The following is a 14,189-nucleotide window of genomic DNA, read 5'->3' on the forward strand; positions in this document are numbered from 1 at the left end:
ACTTAGTGCTTATTAAAAATGCAAAGTAATGGGGTGATACTAACACACACCACCATTGCTGGTTTGGGGGTTGAGATTTCATTTTATTCTTGGATGGGGGTGTGTTCCAAAGGTGACTTTATTTCCAAAGGGCACTCAGAAGAATAGAGCCTCACGTGCATGTCAGTCTAGCCAGGAGACTGGAAGGGGTCTGGACTTGGGCTGCCAGCCTCTGCCAGATGATTCTGCCTGATGGGCTGTATGCCAAGCTCATTGCAACTCATGTGCTATGGCGCCTTTTTTCTATTCCACCCTCCACACTTCTCCCCATACTCACCTCTTCCAGACTGAGTATGTCAGATTTAGGGAAATGTATTTCTGGGGATAGCGGAGGAACCAGAGAGAGGAAGGACTTGAGGCTTCCCAGAAAAGACTGGAGGTTGGAAGGAGGAGCTCCTTGCCGGGGAAGCGGACCTCAGGGCAGGGAGCCAGCCTGGGGTCTGGGGTCCTTCCATAAAAAGATGGAATGGCTTAGTAAAGACTGAACTTCTGAGCTTTTTTTCACTTGGATGACAGGGAAAGTTAAAAACAAATTTTAATGCTTTTCCTTTTTAATTGGAATTCTCTTTCATTTTCTGCCAACCTTTCAGTAAAGAATGTGTATAGCCATGTTGGGGAGAATTCACAGCTGTGCCACACTGTGAATATAGCTGACTTTCATCCAGAGGAACCATACCAGTTCTAGACTATGACTAGTAAGTGAGTGGTCCAGGACAGAGTGAAAGAGAGGGTCAAGTGGAAGACTTGAGGGACAGGCCTGAGATGAACCTTGCCTCCCATTGTTCTTCCCCAGATATACTAGAGAGAGGGCATCCTTAAAATGGAGGGAAGTGTGGACCCTTGGGTTTCATATACATTATCTCATTTAACACTTAGGAGTGTAACCCCATTTTACAAATGGGTAACTATGGCTTAAAGAGGCCACATTGCTCAAGTGTCTCAGCTAGTAAGTGACCATAGTCAGGTCTGAACCCAGATCTATGTCTCTGATTGGATCATAATGTCTTCTACTTGCTCCTGGAACAATGGAGGTTAGCAGTCATAGCAGTTAACTGCCTATCCATGCACCAGGATTTGTTATTCCCTATTCTGTAGAACTTTGTACTATTTGATGCTTTCAAGCTTATACTGCTTAGTTCACAGAAATAATAAAGATATAAAAAAAGGGAAAAGTAATAAGATCAGTGGTTGTGGGTAAAATTGAAACATTTCCAGAATTTCTCACCTGGCTTTGGTACATCTGCATATCAACAGGCATTCAGAGGTGTAAACAAGTAGGCTTTAGTGCATTTGCATCTTTCTTCAGGGGTGGAGAAGTTCGTCTCCATATCAATGGGTAATTACCTGGGCAACAGAGGGCTTATCTGTACCTGAGAGCAGAGGTGGAGGGCTGGTGTTGTGGCTGCTTGAGCAGGAGAGAGGGGCTAGACTGCAGTTTTGTAAGCAATAAACGGGTTTTGAACTTTATTTTTCCCGTTGACTTTCCCTGGACTTATAGTGGTTCATAGAAAATACTGTAAAATGCCTCTACCGGGGGAATGGTGTGTTTTATCATACAAAAGACATAGGAAGACAATATGAAGAACATGGAACGTGGAAACAAGTTTAGGGTCTAATCCTGGTCTGTTTCTCACCAGTTGTTTGGCCTTAGATAAGTCACTTAACCTCTCTGAGCCTCTGTTTTCTCATCTTGATATTTATTTCTACCTAACAGACTTGTGTGAAGGTCAAATAAAAAGATGAATGGCTTTTTGAGCTGTAGAATGCAACCCGTATCTTAGTTAATATAAGTATTAACTGTATTTTATTTGATGAAGCTGCTCTTTTGTTGCAAGGAAGGAGACCCCCTTTGGCCACTTCCTGGGCTCAGTCTCTGAGGAAGCAGGAGTCAGGGGCCTTTAGTTAAATTAAATGAATGGTTGTTGATACTGCCAATTTATTTCCTACTCCAGGCTTTCTTTTCCTCTTTATCTACATGTCTGCATGTAAGGAAAAAATATATTTTTTTCTACAATATCATTTTTTGATGGAAACTTCCAGACCTACTCAGAAACGATAAAGGCGGGGATAGGACAAAGCCCACATTTCTTTAGCATTTCAATCAACAACCTCATTTTATTCTAACATTGCAGTGAACCTCTTATGAATAATGGATGATAGCCTGATGAATATGCACACAGCCTATTATGCCTGTGAGGTTTGGTAAATAATTTATGAGCTAAAATGTTCCTCACCTTGTTACTGTACAAAAATTATGGAAAAAAACCCACATATTTACCCTTTGAGCTGATAGGGTGATCTGTCAGAACGACAGCAGCCCAGCAATACACTTTTACATCATTCTAAAATTAAATAGAAAAAAATCCATGCATATCTAGGAGGGAGGTTTGTAAAAAATGGAGCATGCACAGTCACATTCTTCATTATGTACAAGTTTTCAAAAACTCTGGCTTCTCACCTTAAAATATCCCTGCATTGTGAACAGTACTCAGGGACCTTCCTGGTGGCCCATTCTCCTTACAAGGACTTTAACATGACCATTCAAGGTGGACAGCAGCTTCCTTGTTTTATGAACACTGGCCAACTACAAGACATAATAGTAAAATTTAAGACACCAGAGATTAAAAAAAAAGGGATCCTAAAAGCTTTCAGAGAGAACAATCAAGTAACATGTAGGGGCGAAAAAAAAAAACTGAGAAACACTTTGGAAATGCATTGCCATCTTTGCTCACCTTACAATTCAGAGGATCCACCTCCCTCACCCCCTGCTGGCTGACCTGACTCCCTGCCGCATCATCCTTCAGCTCCCACCTGCCCCAACCTCATTCCCTTAGCAACAGCAGAGAGGCCTTTAATCTGGTGATTGGAGAGGGGGAGGAGCAAAATTAACCAGGGGATAAGGAAGGTGTTTGGAAAAATATGCAGGGATCCTAGGGAAATTTGGTTGCTCCAAAACAAGTTTTGAAGACCTGGAACTGGGTCTGAAAGGAAGGAGCGACACACAGCAGCAATTCACCGGAGAGTTCCACTTTATTGGGGCAAAGTACTAGGTTAAATAGGGAGGGACATAAGCTGATTGAGGTGCCACTTCAACGGGACTGGTGGCTATTGGCCAGGTGCTGGGATTGGGGGGTGGCGAGAGGTGATTGGGCCTCGGTGGCGCTGGCGGGAACCGAAGACCCGGAAGAGAAGCAGGGAGTTCGCCATCTTATGGGTGGGGGCCCTTCATTCCCCCCTTTCTCCTCTATGGGGTTGTGGACGTTGCTTTCTCTCTGACTGCTTCCTGCTGAATGGGGGTGGAGAAGGGAGTGAGGGCTTGAGGACCGGGAGGAAAGGGTTGATAGGACTCCCCACAGTAAGGACGAGTAGATGTGGACTTCTTAAGACTGGAAATTAATGAAGGTTCCCTGTAACGATAGGTCGAGGACCTGTTGATTCCAATGGTGCCAAGAGGATATGGGTGTCAGGAGCCAGGCGTCTGCTGCCATTGTTTCCAGGAACAGTTTCCAGCGGAGAGAGGGGTCCATCTCAGCATGTGGTGAGGAGGTCACGTGAGGGTGAGGGATCTTCTGTGGCCAGAAGCTGATAGTTCCTGAGTAAAAGCTGGTTGAAAGTTTGATTAGAGATTTTTCCGATTTGGGATTTGATGAACTTTATTATACAGGGTAAGAAGAGACAGGCGAGAAGAATGATTATTATGGGGCCTGCAATGGGCCAGAGCCAGGTAAGGAGGGAGTTTGTTAGTATTGAAGAGAATGGGTTGGAATTGGAAGCAGAGTGGAGGCTGGAGGCAAGGTAGGTGAGTTTGGTAATGTCAGTTTCTACGATGCCGGATTCGTTCATGTAATAGCAGCACTCTTCCCAGAGGAAGACGCAGGTGCTGCCCTTCTCGGCTGTAAGCAGATCTAAGGCCCGCCGGTTTTGAAGGGTGACCTTAGGTAGCAAAGTGACCTGTCTTTGGAGAGAGGCCAGGGAATTGGCAGTGGATGTCAGGGCCCCCTCAAGTTTGGCATTGAGATCTTTAATTGCCCACAGAGAGTGACCAAAGGCCCCTCCCGAAAACCCTGCCCCAATGGCTGAGGTGGTCAAAGAGATACTGACCATGATGGGAAGGAAAGCAGCCCTTTTTGTGCGCTAGGGCAAGGGAGGTTGGAGCTCAAGAAATTCTGCCATGCTGTAAAGTGTAAGCTGTGGGATTAGGGTGATGAGAATGCAGGGTATATTGGAGTTGGGAGGCAGTGAGTTGAAAAGACTGCCATTACACCAAAAGAAGTGTCCTGGTTGTGTAAAAGTTTTAGAGTCGGAGGTGGGGGTGTAGATAGAGAGGCAGTGAAGTGCGCTGGAGGGGGGTGGAGTTGGGCCTACACAGTGGTGGATGGTGAGATTATCTGCGTATTCTGGTTCTCATAGGGGTGTGTCTGCCAGGGGGCGGAGGGGTTGTCCTTCTGCATGGAAGGAGTAGTTGGAAATATTAAGGGGCACGGTGGCCAGCAGTGGGCGCTGTAGTGATGCGCACAAGAAACAATTGGCGGTGTTGAGGGTGTGGATGAGAAAGATGATGGTGTCTTGAATGAGCTGTAACCAAGAGTAGGAGAAATTAGAAGAGGGGCAGGGATAGGAAGATGAAGAGGCGCCGTCAAATGTTTGAATAATAACTTTTTCAAAATGTCCGATATCTGATGCAAGTTGAGAGATATAGGAATGAGAAGGAACATACTCTCGACATATATGAAGGGTACCATGGGGGGTTGAGGACCCCCCGTAGTAAACTGAGGCTGTGACTCTGGCAGCCCATCGAGGGTCCCAGGGATCAGGGATTGATAAGGAGAATGAGCTGTTGGGATATTTTATGAAATGGTTGGAGGAGTAATACTGTGGGTACCAAGAGTCACCCATGTAGTGAATGGCGCAAGACCAGTAAGGACATCTCCCATAGGTGTCTGGCCACTGCCTGCATGAGGCTTGTTTTTGGTCGTAGAGGAAGCAGAGGTAGGGAGTGAAAAGGGGCCTGCTAGTGAACACTTCGGTGGAGGGAGGAAAGTGAAGGTACAAAGGCTCGGAGCAGCCTTTTAGAGGGCAGTCTGATGTGGTAATGAGGGCAGTGGTTTTTGTTTGATGCTGTGTGTAAGTCTGTCTGACCTTGAATCACCATACAAAGGAGGCTGAGGTGACGGGGAAGACGATAGAAATGAGGAACGAGAGCGAGAGAGCAGTAAAGGAAGAAAAGGTCATGATTCGGGTATGGATGGCAAAGGGGGTGAACGGGAGATGCGGAGTTTCAAGGGATCAGAGGGATGGAGCGTGGAAGAGTAGACAGCGTCTTGGGCTGTATCCGAAGGACTCTGGGTTGGATCTTGGGTGTCCAGAGGAGGTGGGTCCTGGGTGTTTGGTTTCAACCTGGAGATATGAATCCAAGGGGTGACAGAGTTATCAGGCAGTGAGAGCTTAGCGGCCGAGGGGGTGCAGAGAATGACTGGGTGTGGACCTTCCCATTTTGGGGTGAGAGGGGGCTTATTTTCTGGAGGCTTATAAAACACTAGTTGACCAGGTCGTAAGACAGGAGGGTTTTGGGAAGCGGATGGATCTGGGAGGAGCCAATCCTGATATTTCCATAATTCGGTGTGGAGGAGAAAGAGTAGTGGAAGGGCCATGTTGAGAGGAATTGGTCCTTTGTGGGGAGGGAGCCCCAGGGGTAAAATTGGGCTGCCGTACATGATCTCAAAGGGTGACAAGAAGGAAGGTTTTTTTGGGAGGGCCCGAATGCAGAGTAGAGCTAAGGGAAGTAAGCGAACCCAGTCAAGGTGTAATTCCAGAGATAGTTTGGTCAGGATGTCTTTTAGAGTCGTATTGGCTCTTTCTACTTTTCCCGAAGCCTGTGGTCGATAAGGACAGTGTAGATGCCAGGGGAGTGAGAGCAACTTGGAGAGGTTCTGAATGATTTTGGCAGTGAACTCAGGGCCGTTATCTGATTGGAGGGAAGTGGGCATTCTAAACCTAGGAAAGATCTGGGTGAGGAGGATAGAGGCAACTGCGGACGCTCGTTTGTTAGTGGTGGGGAAAGCTTCGACCCATCCTGAAAATGTATCTACTAACACGAGTAGGTATCTGGTACGCTATACGGGGGGCATGTTAGTGAAGTCTGTTTGCCAATCTGCGGCGGGGACATTACCCCTTGCTTGATGAGCTGCGAAGGGTCGGGCCTTGAGGAAGGTATTAGGGTTAGTGCGTTGGCAGATGGTACACCTGCAGGTGATTTGGTTAAGTAGGGTTTTGTCTTCAGGAGAGAGAGAAAAAAAGGATTGTAAAAAAATGGACCAAGGATTGGGGGCTAGGATGGAACAGATCGTGTAAGAAGTGGAAGAGGGACTCTTTGTCCTGGGAACAGAGGGTGTCTTGTGATAAGGCTAAAACCGCAAGGGCAGACGGATCGTTGTCTGGTGCGTCTTCTGATAGGGCAACCGACCGGGCTACTCTGTCAGCTTGGTTGTTACCTCTTGTAATTGGGGAGTCATCTTTTTGATGTGATTTGCAGTGGACTATGCCCAGTCGGTGTGGGAGTTGTGAAGCCTCTATAAGTTTGGTAATTAAGGCTGAATTAGTGATGGAATTTCCTTTTGTGGTGAGGAGGCCTCGTTCTTTCCATACTGCCACATGAGACAAGAGAATGTGGAATACGTACTTGGAATCAGTGTACAGTGTGAGAGACGTGTCCTGGGCTACAGTGCAAGCTCTGGTGGCCGCAATGAGTTCGGCCTGTTGATTGGTTGTACCGGGGGGTAGGGCTTGTGTTTCAATGACGTCTTTGAGGGAGACTACTGCGTATCCTGCATAGTGGGTGCCCTCATGTTTAAAGGAGGACCCATCAGTAAACCAGATGAGGTCGGAGTGTGAGAGGGCTCCTTTGGAGATCGTGCAGTGGCATGGAAGGAAGTTGTGAAGGGCTTCCAGGCAATCATGCGAGGGAGTATGAGGAGAGTAGGGTAGAGGAAGAAGAGTGGCCAGATTCAGGGGCGGGCAGGGGAGGAAAGAAATGTCTGGATTTTGGAGGAAAGAGGACAGTAAGGTCAGGAGTCTGGAGGGAGGGAGAGTCTGTAAACTTTTGTAGGTTAAGAGGTCTTTTAGGTGATGTGGGGACAGAATGGTAAGGGGCGCCCCGAATGTCAGTTTTATGAACTTCCTTCTGCAAGAGCTGTCCAGTGGCTAATGCCCATAGGCAGGGGGCCCATCCCCAAACTGTGGGGTCTGATTGCTTGGAAAGATAAGCTACTGGGGCAAAGGATGGGCCATAATATTGGCTTAGGACTCCTAGAGCTTGACTGGACTTCTCATGAATGTATAATGAGAAGGCCTTCGACAAATCAGGAAGATGGAGAGCTGGGGCTTCCACAAGGGCTTGACGGAGCTTAATGAAGGAGTGTCGGGGTGAGGATGATAATGGTTCTTCAGGGGGGCCCTTGCTGAGGTCGTATAGGGGTCTTGCCAACAGGGAGAAGTTAGGGATCCATGCTCTAAAATACCCAGCCAGGCCTAGAAAGGAAAGGATTTCTGTCTTGGTTTTGGGAACGGGCAGGTCAGAGAGGAGTCATTTTCTGTCTAAGGTAATGGACTTTCTTTGTTGAGATAGAAGGAATCTGAGGTAAGTGACAGAAGGGGAAGAGATTTGAGCTTTGACAGGGGATACCCGGTAACCTCTAGAAGCTAGAAGGTTAAGTAGGGAGGCAGTGTCAAGTTGAGACTGTTCCCACGAGGGACTGCAGAGTAGAAAATCGTCCACGTATTGTAATAAGGTGGACTTGCAGTGATCATGATGAAACTGTTTGAGGTCCTGAGCTAGGACCTGTCCAAAAATATGGGGACTATCTCGGAAGCCTTGTGGCAAAACTGTCCAGGTGAGTTATTCAGAATGTCTTATGTATGGGTCCGTCTAGGAGAAGGCGAAAAAATCTTGGGAGGAGGGGTCCAGAGGGATAGAAAAAAATGCGTCCTTGAGATCTAGGACTGAGAAGTGGGAGGCCGAGGCAGGGATCCGTGATAAAAGGGTGTATGGATTTGGAACTAAGGGATGGATAGGAATGATGGCCATGTTAATGAGGTGGAGATCTTGGACTAGGTGGAAAGATCCGTTGGTTTTTTTTAACAGCTAATATGGGGGTATTAAACGGAGAGTGAGTGGGTCTGAGGTAATTTTTGTTTAAAAGGTCCTGAATGATGGGTTGGAGGCCTATGAGGGCCGAAGTGGTTAGGGGGTATTGGGCCTGACAGATATACTGTGAGGGGTCCCGTAATTTAATAGAGGCAGGAGGACATAGAGCATTGGAGGGACTTGTAATGTCCCAGACCTTGGTATCTACAGGGTGTATGAGGGTGAAACTGGAGCTTTCATTGGGTAGAGGGGGGTCGTCGGCTATGAGGGCCATCAGAAAGAGGGTACTGGGGGCTGTGGGAGTGGATATAGTTATGGAAACATGGAGGAGAGAAAGGATGTCCCATCCTACTAAAGGAATGGGACACTGGGGCATAACCAGGAAGGAGTGGGAAAAAGGTATGGGATTGTCCTGGATTGTGCATAAAAGGGGAGGGGTTTTCAATGGGAAGATCTGTTTACCTCCTACCCCGACTATAGGAGTAATGGCTGGCATGGTGGGGCCCCGGTATTCTCGCAAGACCGAGAAGGTGGCTCCTGTATCTAGGAGGAAGGAGATGGGGCGACCGTCTACTGTTAAAGTAACCCTGGGCTCCTGTTTGGTGATGGAAATTGTTGGGTGAGAAGACCCCGGGCCCCGTCAATCCTCCTCCGCCAGTCCCACTACGGTGGGCTTAGGATGGGGGTTGTTCGTCCAGTCTCCCCTTCGGGTGGTTGGGCAATCAGACCCCAGTGGCCCTTTTTGTGGCATCTGGGACATGGGGTGGTAGGAGGTCTGGGGGAAGGGCACGCCCTTGACCAATGTCCCTCTTTTCTGCACTTGAAACAAGCTCCTGTGGGGGCTTGTTTGTGGAGGGGCGCCCAGGTTGTGGTTTTATCAGCTGTTCCAACATCTGAAAGTTTGCCTGATCAGCCTTTTGTTTACGGCATTCTGTCTCCTCCTCGCAGTTATGGAAGACTTGAAAGGCCACTGTTAGGATCTCAGTCTGCGGGGTAGCGGGGCCCTGATCTAACTTTTTGAGTTTAGCTTTAATGTCGGGGTAGCTTTGAGCCAGGAAGTATGTCATAAGGACATGTCTTCCGTCCGGCATTTCTGGGTCTAGGCTGGTATACTGTAATAGGGCTTGGGTGAGTCTATCTAGGAATTCGGAGGGAGTTTCTTCCTTTTTTTGAATTATGTCCTGGAGCTTTTGAAAATTGACTATTTTACGAGCTGCCTTTTTCAGACCTGCTATTAAGCAGGAGGCGAAAATATCCCGAGAGTGGAGACCCACGGCAGTGTTATAATCCCAGTGCAGGTCTTGTTCGGGGACAGCGGTGGGCCCAGTGGGATAGGTGGGGTCAGTCCTGTGGGTTTCAGTAGTGTGTGTTTGGGCGACGTCCCAAACTCCTCTACACTCTTCAGGAAGGCTAGGAGCATGAAAATTGAAAATGTCATGATGTGTGAGGCTGTAAGACTGGAGGGTCCATTGAAACTCCCTGATATATGTCGTGGGATCAGTGGAAAAGGAACCAAGGCATTTTTCAAGTTGGGCTAAATCCCCTAAGGAGAAAGGTACATGAAGTCGCACGATGCCTTCGGGTTCCGCCACCTCTCGGAGGGGGGCAATAATTTGGGGAGGCCCCCGGGATCGAGTCTGAGGGGTACTGAAGGGTTCCAGCTCAGTCTGTGGGGGAGAAACAGGTGATGAGGGCAAAGACAGAGGAGGCCCCAGGGACCTAGTTAAAGGGGGGCTGAAAGGCTCAGGCTCAATCCGTGGGGGAGGGGCAGGTGAGGGGGGCGAAGGCGGAGGAGGTGAGATGGGGGAGAAGATGGTGGGAGAGGAAGGGGGAAGGGCTGTTGTAGGAGAAGAAGGGGAAGGGAGTGGGCGGGTGGCCTCTGCTGTGGGGAGGAGGTCGAGGCAGCTGTGACGGCGGAAGAGGGGGGAGGGGTTGTAGGAGAGGGAGGGGCTGAAGGAGGAAGCCTGTATGGTGGAGGTTCGTCAGCTGGGTCAAAGGTAATCGAAGAGGGACTGGGAGTGTGTGGAGGGGAGGGAGATGGCTTGCAGGCTAGGAGAACTTGGGGCGGGGAACAGGTGGTGCAGAGGCCAGGATTTTGGGCTAGGAGGCAAAAAGCCTCGATATAGGGAATCTCCTTCCATTTTTTCAGGCGCTGGCAGTAGTTAAAAAGATCGCGAGTGATGTTAGGATCAAGAGTTCCCCCTGCAGGCCATTGGTTGTGATTGTCTAGGGGGTATGTTGGCCAATCTTGGGAGCAGTATTTACGGAGAAGTTTTGGTTTTATATCAGGCATCAGGGAGAGGGTGGCTGGATACTTGAGCAGGCATTCAAGAGGTGAATCTTTAGGGAGGGATGAGGAGGCTCCCATGGCTAAAGGACAGAAAAGGAGACAAACAGGGGAAGAGGAAAGGAGATCGTCGGACTGGGAGCAGACTGCAAGGAGACAAAGGGCGTCCCCGATGATCCTTGGTGGTCTGCGGAAACTCGTATACAAGTCAGAATTTCTTAGGAAGTGTGGGTCGTCACCCAGACTTCCCTAAGAAGGCAGAGTGCCGGAGTCACGAGGAACCTAGTACTCGGAATTTCGGTGGAAGGAACGGAAGGGGGGCGGGAAGGGAGCGTTCTCATCCGCAAAGGAGCCACCTCGTTTATGGCGGTTGGAGGAGGGGTCTGAGGGTCCACCGCAGCCGTGAAGGCCTGAGGTGGGGAGAGTTCCCTCCTCATCCCCGAGCGTCAGGGCCTTGCCGGACGGACGATCACGGTCAATGGTGCTGCGATAGCTCGGGGAAGAGTGGCCCGCTCCAGGAGAAAACTTACCCAAAGGCCAAAGAGGAGTGGTAAGTGTGAGGAGCCAGCGCCGGAAAAGAGGACAAGGGCAAGCTGCCGCTGGTGTCGGGGGAAGACGGGGCCCAGTTGAGGTGTCCCGTCTCCCGGGTTTCGGCACCAAAATGAAAGGAAGGAGCAACACAAGCAGCAATTCACCGGAGAGTTCCACTTTATTGGGGAAAAGTACTAGGTTATATAGGGAGGGACATAAGCTGATTGAGGTGCCACTTCAACGGGACTGGTGGCTATTGGCCAGGTGCTGGGATTGAGGGGGAGGGGCCAGAGGTGATTGGGCCTCGGGTGGCGCCGGTGGGAACCAAAGACCCGGAAGAGAAGCAAGTGGTTCACCATCTTATGGGTGGGGGCCCTTCAGGGTCAGTTCTTAAACCAAGGAAGATAGGACCCCAGGGGTTATCTTCTTAGATTCCCAGAACTTTCTAGGAATAAAGTACCATGCCAAGGGAGACTCTAGCTGTCAACAGCATCCCTGATATGCTGGGTGCTTGGAGAAGCTCAGGCAAAATAGAAAACATATGGCTCTGTCTCACATCTTTCTTTGGGTAAGCCAGTATATTCTCAGGAAACAGGATGAATGGCCTCAAACTACAAATTAGATAATGAAGTCATTGGAACAATGACATCATTAAAATAATAATATTAGAACATTGTGGTATTATTCACAAAGGCTTCTTGGAGGAGGTAAATATTGAGTGAAGTTTGCAGAAAAAAGGGACCCAATTAAATAGAAAGATGAGAGGTATACAGAGGCAGGCCTTCCTGCTCTGGGCCTGCCTATTTTTCCAAACTTGTTTTGTGCAGGTCTCACTGTGTTCCAGTGACATTGATCCTCTCTCAGTGTCTTGAACAGCAAGTTCTTCCCTGCCTCGTTCCTGTGCCTCTACTTCTATTGCTCTTTTGCCTCCTGCTTATCCTGTTAAACTCTGCCTTATATATGACTTCTTAGAGAGGTCTTCCCTGCCCCCCCACTCAAGTTATTGTCTCACATCACTGTTTTTTTAATTGTCACATATAATAATGTATGTTTATTTTATAATGTCTGTCTCCCTAGTAAGGGAGTAAGTTCTAAGACAGCAGTCTGTTTTGTTTTTCACTGTTCACTTAACACCCAGCCCCGCGTCTGGCACATAGCAAATAGTAAATATTTGTTGAATAAATGTAGGCTCAGAAGGCATGGGAAGTGGGAGTGAAGGAAAGAAAATGTGCTGGGCTGAGGATACAGGTGAAGTTTTATTTGGCATGGGGAGCAGAAGGAAGCCACTGGCAACATCTTCTCCCTACCTACCCATGGAGATATTTACATAGTTGAAGTTTTTTTTTTCTAATTATTAAACATACTTTTTTCAAAAAGTCTATATTGCAATATTGCAAAAAAAAAAAGATTATTACAAGTATTGGTGAGAATGAGGAACAACTAGAACTCTCATATACTACTACTAAGGATATAAATTGGTTCAAATATTTTGGAAAACCAGCAGTATCTACAAAATTTAAAAATATACTCCAAACATAGCAATTCCACTCCTCAGTATTGACCCAGGAGAAATAAATGCACATATTCCCCAAAAAGCTTGTATGAGGATGTTCAGAGCAGCTTGATCCATAAGAGACAAAAACAGGAGCAGCCCAACTGCCCATCAACAGTAGAGTGGATAAAGTGGGGTATAATTATGCAATGGAATATATACAGCAATGAAAAAAAGAACAAACAATGCTGCCAGACACATCAACATGAATCTCAAAAACATATGTTGTATGACAGAAGCCAGACACAAATGTCAGATTCCATTTGCATAAAGTTCAAGAACCAGGAAACCCAATCGATGGTGATAGAAATCCAAATAGTGGTAACTGGTTGACGTAGAGAATATAACCAAGAATACTGCAAGAACTTGACATGGTAATGGAGTAACTGGACTTACTGTGGTGAGGCTCTAGTAATGTATATAATTATCGAGTCACTATGTTGTACATCTGAAACCAATATAATACTGTATGTCAACTTCCAATAAAAACAATTCAAAAAAAGAAGACTGGTATCTTGCCAGTGGGTTTCAGCCCCTGGCAAGTTCATTATGGATTCAATGTGACCAAAGAGATGACAGTAGAATATTCTTGGGGTGAAAGGGTTATGTCCAACTTTATTTCCACGATGACAGGTCAGTCACTAAAATCCCATCCACTCAGAGCGAGTCTGCACGCAGCAAGCCGGTCTCTGCCTCTGGGCCTCTGTCCTCGGCGCTGTCACCACTCCAGCCTCTGCTCTGCTCTCCTGCAGCCTTGCAGCCATGCTGCCATGTCACCAAAAGCACTGGGCGGAGCTCTTCATATAGAGTCAACAACAATATATTGTCCATACATGTGTAGTGAGCTAGCCAACCAGGGCCAGGTGAAAATCCTGGCCACAGAAACTTTCATTTTATTCTCAAGTGGTAACTGGGGGATTATTGACTAGCCTGGAGCACAGGGGGTCTTCTCAGGTTTGGGGAATTCTCTATATTGTAGTGTGGGTGGTGATTATGTATGTAAAAATTCATCGAGTTGTTCACTTAAGATCTGTGCACTTTACTGTGTCCACGTTCCACCCCAATAAAAAATTAAACAAGCAAAAAAGTAATGTATGCTCATCAAAAATTCAAGCAGTGCAGAAGTATACATAATATAAAGGTTTCTTTTCCCAAAGAAAACAACATTTTGATATATGTCTCACTGAACCCCTTTGATATTTTTCTTCAAATTAACCTTGCTATGTCACCCAAACCATTTGATCTATCTGTGTAGCACCAAACCAAGTCACACAGACTTAAGAGTTTCTGCCTTCATGTGACAATGCTCAGAAGCAATACTGCACCCTTTCTTCACACAAAGAGCCATAGGAAATACAAAAATGAGTAAGTCATACCTGTGCTCAGGAGGAATTTACAGGCTGATGGTAAAGACCACTATATGTCAAACAAAACTCCCCAAGAGTTTGTAATACCATGACAGGTATTTAGAGTTTCCCAAGGCCATTAAATGGATTCAAACTGTTGTACAGATAATACCTTACATTTTCATTGCTTAGAGTTTTCAGTTTTCAACATCTTTTCACATATAGGTTCACTATTAAACTTCTTAAGAACCGTGTGAGGTGGTGAGTATAGATATTACCCTCATTTTATAA

This window comes from Manis javanica, chromosome 10 (genome assembly GCF_040802235.1).
Source record: "Manis javanica isolate MJ-LG chromosome 10, MJ_LKY, whole genome shotgun sequence".
NCBI classification, from domain to species: domain Eukaryota; kingdom Metazoa; phylum Chordata; class Mammalia; order Pholidota; family Manidae; genus Manis; species Manis javanica.